We start from the raw sequence: 11,296 nt of genomic DNA on the forward strand, positions 1-11,296 counted from the left end.
CACGTGAAATCCATATGGTTTTGTGGATTCCACGTGAATGCAACGAATGCGTTCCATGTACATTCGATGTACTTTTTGTAGGGATATCAGTATGCATATAAATGTGCATTATAAACATCAGTATGAATAGGCAATATGATTTGCTTAAGTGCGATGAAGGCGTTAAAAATACATAAAAACATAGAACTACAAAATGAAGCATCTACAAAAAAGCAGAACGGAATTTTTAATTGATTAGCTGTCCACTATTTCTTTTATTTGTTATTGTTCCGCTTTGCTATTTCTTTCTCTATCGGAATGCACTCTTATTCGCAATAGAAAGTATTTGCAGCTTTTAATGGATTGCATGAATAGTTGTGTTGTATAACATCAATATAATATGAACGTAGTTACTGTTATATACATGTTACATTACTGTTATATTATTATTATAATGTTATCTCTAGCTTATAACAATACAGTGTAACAGATATATAACACAATTATAGTACATTTATGGAACTAAATTATTTAACCTCAATATAACTAGAGTATAACATATGTTATATTACATGTTACTCCTATGTTATATAACAGTTATATTCTGTGTTTGCTGGGTTATCTCAAATCCTGTTTTTTATCAACATGGTTTTCTTTAATGAAATAGAGTTTTTTTCTAAAAATAATATTTTCTAAAAATAATATTGTAAAAATATATTTTAATGAAACAACTCAAAATCGAACAAGTAAGAATACTAAACCTAGAAATTTTTCTCTATATGAGTTTTGTATAATATACAAGCGTTCTTAAACATTTAAATAGTATAAGTGCGGATATCTCCACAAAAATAGGAACGTTGTGTCCACGTGAAACCCATATCGTTTTGTGGATTCCACGTGAATGCAACGAATGCGTTCCACATGGATTCGATGTGCTTTTTTGTGGGAATATACATATCAGTATGCATATAAACGTCAATATAAATAGGCAATATGGTCTGCTTAAGTGTGATGAAGGCATTAAAAATACATAAAAACATAGAACTACAAAATAAACCCAGCATACACAGAATATAACTGTTATATAACATAGGAGTAACATGTAATATAACATATGTTATATTCTAGTTGTATTGAGGTTATATAATTGTATTGTATAAATCTAGTTGTATTGAGGTTATATAATTTGGTTTAATAGTTGTAATATAATTCTGTTACATATCTGTTACACTGTTTTGTTATAAACTAGAGATAACATTATAATAATAATATAACAGTAATGTAACACCCTAGATAGCAAAATGACAGCAATATGCCAGCAAATTGCTAGCATACTTAATCACGCATTTGCAGCAGATTTTCATCCACTGCGTCCGCATTGAGCTTAGTTTATGATAACAGGACTTGCTAACATAGTATGCCGATAAGAATACACAAAAATTGAATCATATGTTATTGTCATAATGAGATAGCAAAATCACATCAAAAGTTGAACATGATGTGCAATCATCATATGACAGTAAAAGCGCAGCAAAACTTGAGCACGTCGTGCTGCCACGACGTGACAGTAAAAGCGCAGCAAAACTCGAGCACGTCGTGCTGCCACGACATGATAGCAAAACCATAGCAAAACTCGAGCACGTTGTGCTGCCACAACGTGACAGCAAAAGCGCAGCAAAACTCGAGCACGTCGTGCCATCACGATGTGAGAGCAGAAAGGAGGCAAAACCGATATCGCGCAATTTCAACATGTCAGGAAAAACGGGACAAAACTAGAGCATACTATCCCGTCATGACGTGACAACAAAATTGCGATAGAAATATATTAATACATGCCACGTTTTCTGTAATGATATGGTAGGGGAGGGACGTTGAAGACAGCACGCTATTTCCAAGTGGCCCCAACGAACTTGCAGAACTTGTAGAATATTTCTCCTTTATACATCTCGTGTAACTTTTTCATACCTCCCCCCAGTTGCACCTCCTTTTATAACCTACATTGTGCTGTAAGAAAAGTTTGATTTTACAATAAATATTATTAGTAGGCTAGATCGAAATGAATTGATATGATAAATCGAATCGTATAAACCTTGAGATAGTTGTCATTAATTTTTGTTTCAAACGAGTTTTTTACAGTTTCTACTTATAACTGGCACGATAAAACAGATTGTTTGAAACAAAAAAAACTATCGGTGATTATCTAAAATCTTATATTGATCCAAATCGCTCTGTGATTCAGTTCGTTTTGGTTTATTCTAATGTGCTTATAAAAGAAAATGAAAGTTTTTTACATTACTTGATTTACTCATTTTCGCACTGTGGCTCCTCTTCGTCTTGGACCTCAATTCTGTACACGTTTACCGACAATATCGATGTCGTTAACTGTATTGTGTAACTTTTGTATATCGTAGAAAAGCTGCGCAACTCCGTTAACGATATCGATAGTTGTCGATAAGCGTGTACAGAATTGAGGCCCTGTACTCCATCGTCTTCTTCTGTGCAGAAGTATAGTGGAAGAATGCGCGTTTCCGGAAATGTCAAGCGCGGAAGATACGCGGCGCTGCCGGATAAGATGTTGCGGAGACGCGGTGTCGCATTGTCGCGGCAGATAGTTTTTTGTTTAACCGTCCACGTTACGCATTGTGTTATTTCGAACCCAACTGCGAGTACTGTCGGAGAGAGAAATACTTTTCACTAAGGATTTTCAAGAAAGTTTGGCTATCATCAGCAGCGGAAAGTTCTAAAGGATAAGCAACTATGAAACCGATGAAACGTTCAATTTCTCGAAAATGCTTGAATATTTTATCCGTTAGACAAAGAAGGAGAATTATTACTGAAATTAAAACCAACTTGCGATGTAAGAAATATTCAAGAGATTACTCGAGACAGTTAAATAAAATTACAATTATACAAGATGCAAAAAATCTGTCATATGTGCAACCTAATCTTCTTACATGCAATGAAGGAAATGACATTCACAATAATAATATAAGTGCTATAAATGTGCAAGATGATATTTCTTTTGATCTTTCTTCTGATAATGATAATCGTTCCTCTGATAATTGCTCATCAGTCAGTACTTTCTCAAATAAACTATTATTTCGAGAAAGACTTGCATCCTGTTTTGTAGAAAATAATTTAACTCATGTGCAGGTAAACAGTATTCTATTACTTTTTAGAACACATCCTTGTTTTCACAGCTTACCAAAAGATGTAAGAACGCTTTTGAGTATTCCACGAAATAAAATTATTATACAGGGTGCACGATTTATCTGAAGACATTGAAATATCTCGAGAACTATGCATTGGATAAAAAAAAGTGGTTAATGAAAGTTGTTAGTCTCGAAGGAGGACATCCAATGATACCAAACTCGACCTCCCACCCCACCCCCTGGGGGTGGGGGTTAAGGGCAACTTTGAAATCTTAAATGGAAACCCCCATTTTTTATTGCAGATACGGATTCTACGCCACAAAATACGTAAATTTTGTCCGAAACTTTTTTTTTGATTCGTGATAGATGGCGCTGTAATCGCAAAAAATTATATTTTCCGCAATTCTCCAGAAATGATCATTGGATTGAGAAATAAAAAATACCTGTTCAATATTTTTAAAGAACATAATAAGTTATTCCCCCCCATCCTCTCGGGGTAGGGTGGGTGGTAACGTTCAAATCTCAAATGGGAACCCGAATCGAAGAAGGAACTGCTCGACGCGCCATTGTGGGTGTATGGTGAACTACGGCTTATTATATATATATAATAGTATATATAAAAAAGGCAGTGCAATGCTATCTATCACGAATGAAAAAAATTGTTTCAATAAAAATTTCACGTACAATCTAATATTGCAATGAAAAATGTGGGTCCCCATTTGAGATTTGAACGTTATCACCCACCCTACCCCGAGAGGATGGGGGGGGGGGGAATAACTTTTATTATGTTCTTTAAAAATATTGAACAGATATTTTTTATTTCTCAATCCAATGATCATTTCTGGAGAATTGCGGAAAATATAATTTTTTGCGATTACAGCGCCATCTATCACGAATCAAAAAAAAAGTTTCGGACAAAATTTACGTATTTTGTGGCGTAGAAACCGTATCTGCAATAAAAAATGGGGGTTTCCATTTAAGATTTCAAAGTTGCCCCCAACCCCCACCCCCAGGGGGTGGGGTGGGAGGTCGAGTTTGGTATCATTGGATGTCCCCCTTCGAGGCTAACAATTTTCATTAACCACTTTTTTTTATCCAATGCATAGTTCTCGAGATATTTCAATGTCTTCAGATAAATCGTGCACCCTGTATATAAAGTAGAACCAGGTGAATACATACATTTTAATTTGGAAGAAAAAATTTCTGAAGTGCTTTCGCATTATCCAACTGTATCTCTCCCAAGTTATTTAGAACTAGACTTTAGTACCGATGGATGTAGCTTAGATAGGTCAGGAACTATTCATCTGTGGCCAATACAATGTCGGCTTATAAATATAAAACACACAAGGCAAATAATAATAGGGATATACAGAGGCATTGCAAAACCAAATGGTCCAAATATATTTTTTGACAAATTTATTGTAGATGTTAAGAGAATATTTGCCAACGGAGGTATAAGTCATAATGATAGTAAAATACCATTACAGTTAAGATGTTTTATAGCTGATGCGCCAGCTCGTGCTTTTATTTTGAATCATCGAGGCCATACATCCAAACAGCCATACTCTAAATGTAAAGTTAATAGCCAACGATATGAGGGACGTTATACTTTTCATGGTATTGATCATTCTCTTTGTACCGATGAGGAATATGTCCGTAATTTAGATGAAGGTTATCATAAAGAAGGTAAAAGTCCATTGTCAATGTTATCGATAAGATTGGTTACACAGGTTCCATTTGAATATATGCACCTGGTGTGCCTTGGAGTAATGAAGAAATTGTTAGTGAATGCATGGGTACATGGGAAATACTCAAAGTTTTCGAAATTATCTGCAAAATCTATTTCTGTTATATCTGCACGAATGAAAATACTTATACACAGCCTGTACCAGATACGATGAGACTGGTTCCATCAAAGTTGTAACGAGGAGTTTTACCCCCATTACTATCATGTGACGGCGACCACCGATCGTCACACGATCGCGAGAAATCATCGCCAAGCGCCCGGCAACACCTATGCCGCGGCAACCCGCCAGACCGCCGGAAAAAGCCGAATTCTACGAAGCGGTCGGGGAAGATCGGTCCCCCCAGAAAGGGGTAATTCGCGAAAATCGCATGCGCGACTTTCCGGGAAATCGGGAGGAACTAATCCCCCGATTATCGGCCACCGATCGTCGAGAGGAATTTAGGGTATAAAACCCGCTCTCGAAGAGAGATAGAGGCAGACCGTGAGAGACAGTCAGTCAGTCAGAACAGTTACCAAGGAGAGCTCCAGCGAGAATCGTGAAGAGAAGTCGATGAGAAGGCAAGGCATCCGCCGGTGAGTAAAGCTTCCACACCGTACCGAACCACCGGGAAATTTTACAAGATCCGGCAACCGAGCCTCGTCGGCCGACCAGGCATCGCGACTTTACCGTACTTGTCCGTCTGTGTCGGCAGCAGTTAGCCACCGGCACAGAATATCTCTAAGTATCCGTTCGCGAATTTACCGTATTCGTCCGTCTGTGTCGGCAGCAGTTAGCCACCGACACAGAATATTTCTAGGTATCTGTTCGCGGATTTATACGTGCTCGTCCGTCTGTGTCGGCAGCAGTTAGCCATCAGCACAGAATATTCCTAGGTATCTGTTCGCGGATTTATACGTGCTCGTCCGTCTGTGTCGACAGCAGTTAGCCACCGGCACAGAATATTTCTAAGTCTCCGTTCGCGAAATTACCGTATACGTCCGTCTGTGTCGGCAGCAGTTAGCCACCGGCACGGAATAGTTCTAAGTATCTGTTTCCGAACGAACGGCAGCAGTTAGCCGCCGTTCCGCGATTCATAAATGCTCGTCCGTCTGCGTCGGTAGCAGTTAGCCACCGGCACAAAATATTTCTAAGTTCCTGTGCGCGAGGATAAGTGTTCGTCCGTCTGCGTCGGCGGCCGTTGGCCACCGACATCGAATAGTTTCGAAGTGTCTGTTCGCGAATTTATCAGTGCTCGTCCGTCTGTGTCGGCAGCAATTAGCCACCGCCACAGACAAATTTTTCCCAGTCAGCGTGTGAGGAAGCGAACGTGCTTGTCCGTCACTGTGACTGTGGTGAGCCGCCCGGAATAAAAACCATCTCCAAATTATCGAGAGAACAACTAGCGTAAACCACCCTCAACAGGACTCGTGGCCGAGGACGTCGGACCGCCAAGAGGCTGCGGGACATCCCCTCTGACCCCGCGGATAGGGGACCGTCCCTGCGGCTAAGCGGGGGATCACGAGCACCGAGGAGGGCATTGCCGATGCGACACCGAACCAGCGAGCCCGCCTAGACACATCTATATATATGATATATACAGAAACCAATCTTTTTGTTTTTTTTAAATAAACAGGGTGCCTCGCGCACCACACTTGTTAACCCATCAAACGCCGAACATATATTTCTTGCGAGGAGAAGCAACCTACGACAACTTCCTTCACCCGAGTAACGCATCGGCGCGGCGGCGAGCGAGGCGTCGCGGAAGCGGCGAGCCGGGCGCGACGGTGGGCGACCGATCGCACCGAACCCCGCGGGCGTTACCGTCACAAGTTCTTAGCGCAGCGATATCTATGAGTGAATGATGATAGGTGAATGTTCTACCTTTCATCTACTTAACCTCAAAATTTGAACGAATTCGGTTGATATTTCACTGTGGTTTGACATTTTATGTAAAGTCACTTTGTGTACGTCGGTCGAAAAACCAACTTTTAAATTGGGTAAAAGTAGTGCAGAAACATACGAAACGCTAAAAAATGTGTACGGGGATGAATGCATGTCCCGTGCACAGGTTTTCCGTTGGTTTGGCCGATTCCGTGACGGTCGTGAGGACCTTGCAGACGATGACCGAGCACCGCCGCCAAAAACAATTCGCAATGAAGAAAACATCGAGAAAGTCAAAGAAATTCTTTGAAGCGACCGCTGTGTGTCTGCCCAGATATTATCTGGGAGTTCTACAACGATTGTGGGCCAGAATTCGACGAGTTCGACCGGAATATCGAAAGCCAGGCAGTTGGTTTTTGTTGTACGATAATGCACCATCGCACAAAGCCATCATGGTACGTGAATTCTTGACCAAAAAAGACATTATTGTTATCGATCATCCACCGTATTCATCTGATTTGGCTCCGTGCGACTTCTGGCTATTTCCCAAACTGAAATTGCCGATGAAAGGAAATCGTTTCGATACCATCCCGGTCATCCAAAAGACTTCGACCGCCATACTAAAGGCCATTCCAGCCGATGAGTATAAAAAATGTTTCGAAAAATTTGTTGAACGTTTCCAGCGCTGTATTGACTCAGAAGGAGACTATTTTGAATAAACAAGAATAAAAAATCAAAATAGTAAACGCTTTGTATTTTTTTAGACCAGTCTCATTGGATCTGGGACAGACTGTGTAGCATATTGTCCATCTGATTTTGCACGACGACCTAGATCACTTGATGCATGCACCAAATATAAAGCGACAGAATTTCGACAATTCCTTCTTTATACAGGTCCTATTGTTACATACGGTATTCTTAATCAGCAAGTGTACACACACTTTTTATTGCTTCATGCAGCAATAAGGATTTTAGTTTCAACGTCATCGTCAAAAATATACCTGAATTTCGCAGAAGTAGCGTTGCAAAAATTTGTTGAGAGATATGAAAATATGTACGGTTCAACATTCAATTCCTACAATATTCACGGTCTCCTTCATATTGCAAATGATGTGCGGCAACTAGATCCTCTTGATTCATTTTCTGCTTTCCCGTATGAAAATAATATGACAATTTTCCAAAAGTAGAAAACCTGATCTTCCTCTGCAGCAAATTTCAAATAGAATAGCAGAGATAGAAGCAAATACAGCAACTGATTATTTGAGCACGGATTCAGCAGTCCGTGATTCAGCAGTTCATGAAGCATAACGTAAGCCCTCTTCCACGCTTTCTTCTTTCAAACTCTTGCCAATATCGTACGATCATATTTAATGGAATCTTGCTCAGCTTAGACAAACGTGATAATTGCTGTATTTTGAATGATGGTTCTATTTGCTTTATTGTCAATATTTAATAGTGGACAATTCACGTTTAGTAGTAAGAAAATTTTTGGATGTAAATAAATTTTATGACGTTGGTATTTCTTCTTCTATACTGTACATCTTTAAATATTCCACATTAGATAATAATATTTTCTCTGTACATATAAAGGAAATCCATGCAAAGTGTTATAAGATGCCTTTTTGGAATTGCATGTCAGAAAATGAGAATAGTAGTGACGATGACAATTACTTAGAATATGATAAATATATAATTTCTGCTATTATACATAATGATAAAATTTAACAAATTCTTATTTTTTTCTTTCAATGTTCTCTCATTATTTCAAATTTACTTGCTGCTAAATAATAATAAGCAAACATTTTTTTAACTAAGTGCATATTTTTTTACCTTTTTAATTGAACTAAGACTATTTTATTATTTTTTATTTTCAAAGTTTTTATTTTCATACAATATTTTCATACAATAATTTTTGCATAAGTTCTCCTCTATGTGGAAAAGAATAATTTACTTTACTGAAATATATGATTTATAATCATAGATGACTGCAATTAATTAATATAATTATAAATATATAATTTGACATGTTTAATTTCTATATAATATAATTATATAGGAACTAAACTAAAAGATATAAAAATGAAACAAGTAAAACACACACACACACACACTTATATGTATATATATTTAACGTACTCAATATATTTTTATGCATTTTCTTATATAGGCAAATGGACCGTCCAAAACGACCCATAATAAAACCCTCGATATATCAGACTACTTCTTCTGACGAGTCACCCCGGAAGAGGTCAATGGATACTACAGGGAAACAAAAGGACATTGGCAAAACCTTGGAAGAGGATATAAGGGAGTTGAGAGGAATTCTTCAGGAGAATTTCTCATATAATATTCATAATACTAATAATGATAGTAATAATCAGACGTACACTCCTCATGTACACGGAATACAAACACACATACCCATTCAAACGCAATATCTACCCCAACAAAATTCTACACAATATGTAACATTGCAAACATCTACACATACAGAATCACAATATACACCCATTCACACAGAACATGCATCTACAACGCACCGATATGACATGTCTGAAAACAGCAGTAATATATTAAATAAGTTTCAGGTTCTTTCTTCAAATATAGACAAGTGCTGTACTGCAGCATTTCACAGATCAACGATGATAATGGACAATACCGGTGTGTACAAAATTAATTTTGCAAATACATTGAATTATTTATTCATGTATATATATTGAGTGTATATTTAATCTGGTATACATACATATAAGTAATTCAACGTATTTGCAAAATTAATTTTGTATTGACAAAAATATTTAATTATTTACAATATTTCTCTACTTACTCTCTAAATCTGAATCAGTGAGATTTACTAAAAATCAGTGAATAGTCACTGATTTTCAATATATCTCACTGATTCGGATTTAGAGAATATATATCGTAATATTTACTGTAGAAAAATAGAGGAGCGTTTGGACCGCATGGAAGCACAATTCAAGTGAGCTTGTTATATCTTACGTCTTGATTGTATAATATTATTTAATAATTAGGCGTAATATGACTATATTTAAATTTTGTTTGTAGACAATTTCAACATACTCTGGAGACTGTGTTGAAATGTGTGCGTACACGCCAAGATAAAGGCCGAGTTACTCGAAAACCAGACTGTCTGCCTATTTCTACCGAGATGGAAATATAAACATTTTAAACAGTGGACGACGATATTTATGAATAAGTGGTAAATTCACATGTGAAACTCGAAAAATTGTTACATTTTTTTACAAGTATAAAAGTGTATTTATCGTCGGATCTTATCCAGCAAACACAATGTGACATACTTGTTAGTTGTAATTTCCTACTCAATAATGTAATTGTTATATAACACACGCGTTATATAACAGTTACATTATTGAGTAAGAAATTACAACTAACAAGTATGTTATATGTTATATTGTGTTTGCTGGGTATATTTAAGATTGTCTCAAGTTAATATTCAGATACTCCGTAAACAATGAAACGATTTGCACAGCATCTAAAGATGAACTTAGGACGGACTTAAATATAAGATCCTACTATTAAACCTTATCTGTCTTTAAAGTAAAATCGCACAATATAAACATATTTGCAATTTTTAATACAGGTGGATTATCTTCAATATGTGGGAGGTTTTATAGTGAAGGAAGCAATCAACTTGGCTTTCAAGGAAGTAATAAAGGACAACTTGACAACGAAGTTTACATGGTTTGGCCGTGAAGGAGAATCGCAACCGTTATATAATAAACGAATTGTTATGGCAATCTATGGTATGTATTCTTCACATACTATTTGCTATTTATAACTAACAGTGAAAATATGTGTCTGTCTTTGTTTATTTTAAAGTGACCTAAATGTTAGCTTATCAAGAAGTTAGAACAACTGGTCCTTTAGCCTGATTGTATCAACCGAATGATGAGTTAACTATAATAAAAGTAATTAAAGTTGAAACATCTGTTTCTCTTTATCTTGAAGAAAAACCAAGACAGACATAAGATTTGAATGTCAGTTACCTTATCTATAAGTTGGAGCAAACGGACCTTAATGTAGAAAAAATTGTTTCTCATAAAATGTCCGTTTCTCTACAATTGTCCGTTATCTATAATTTCTGTTTTTTCCCTCTTCATACATACATTTAATAATTATTTAAATTATTCAAGTCATTAGTAATAATTATTTAAATCATTAGTCTTTCATTTTGCGTATACATATTTCATTGAACAGTCTATTGCCTACTATCAGATGCCGTTTGCAGTAATCGCAATTTTAATAAGCCTAGCCGTACAGAATTTCAAGCGTACATGCGAGAGGCCTTGCGATCGGCGAAACAACGTGTTCAAAATAGTGTACGTCTGACAGGAGTACAACGAAAACGTACTAGAAATTATTGAACTGACGATGGAGTACAGGACAAGGAAGGGCTGGAAGCAGCTCTTCGCACAGGCGAGCTACAGAAGCTACAGTGCGAAAATGAGTAAATTAAGTAGTGTAAAAAACTTTTATTTTCTTTTATAAGCACATTAGAATAAACCAAAACGAACT

At 36.9% G+C, this 11,296-nt stretch overlaps 1 long non-coding RNA gene across 1 annotated transcript; it reads left to right on the forward strand.

Moving 5' to 3' along the window:
- Nucleotides 1-9,328: 9,328 nt before the first annotated feature.
- On the forward strand, nt 9,329-10,417 carry LOC112590056 (uncharacterized). Its single transcript, XR_003113960.1, has 4 exons — nt 9,329-9,400; nt 9,678-9,719; nt 9,806-9,959; nt 10,362-10,417. It is a non-coding gene; the product is annotated as an uncharacterized LOC112590056 (long non-coding RNA).
- The last annotated feature ends 879 nt before the right edge of the window (nt 10,418-11,296 follow it).

Source organism: Harpegnathos saltator, unplaced genomic scaffold (assembly GCF_003227715.2).
Source record: "Harpegnathos saltator strain DR-91 unplaced genomic scaffold, Hsal_v8.6 scaffold700, whole genome shotgun sequence".
Taxonomy (NCBI): Eukaryota; Metazoa; Arthropoda; class Insecta; order Hymenoptera; family Formicidae; genus Harpegnathos; species Harpegnathos saltator.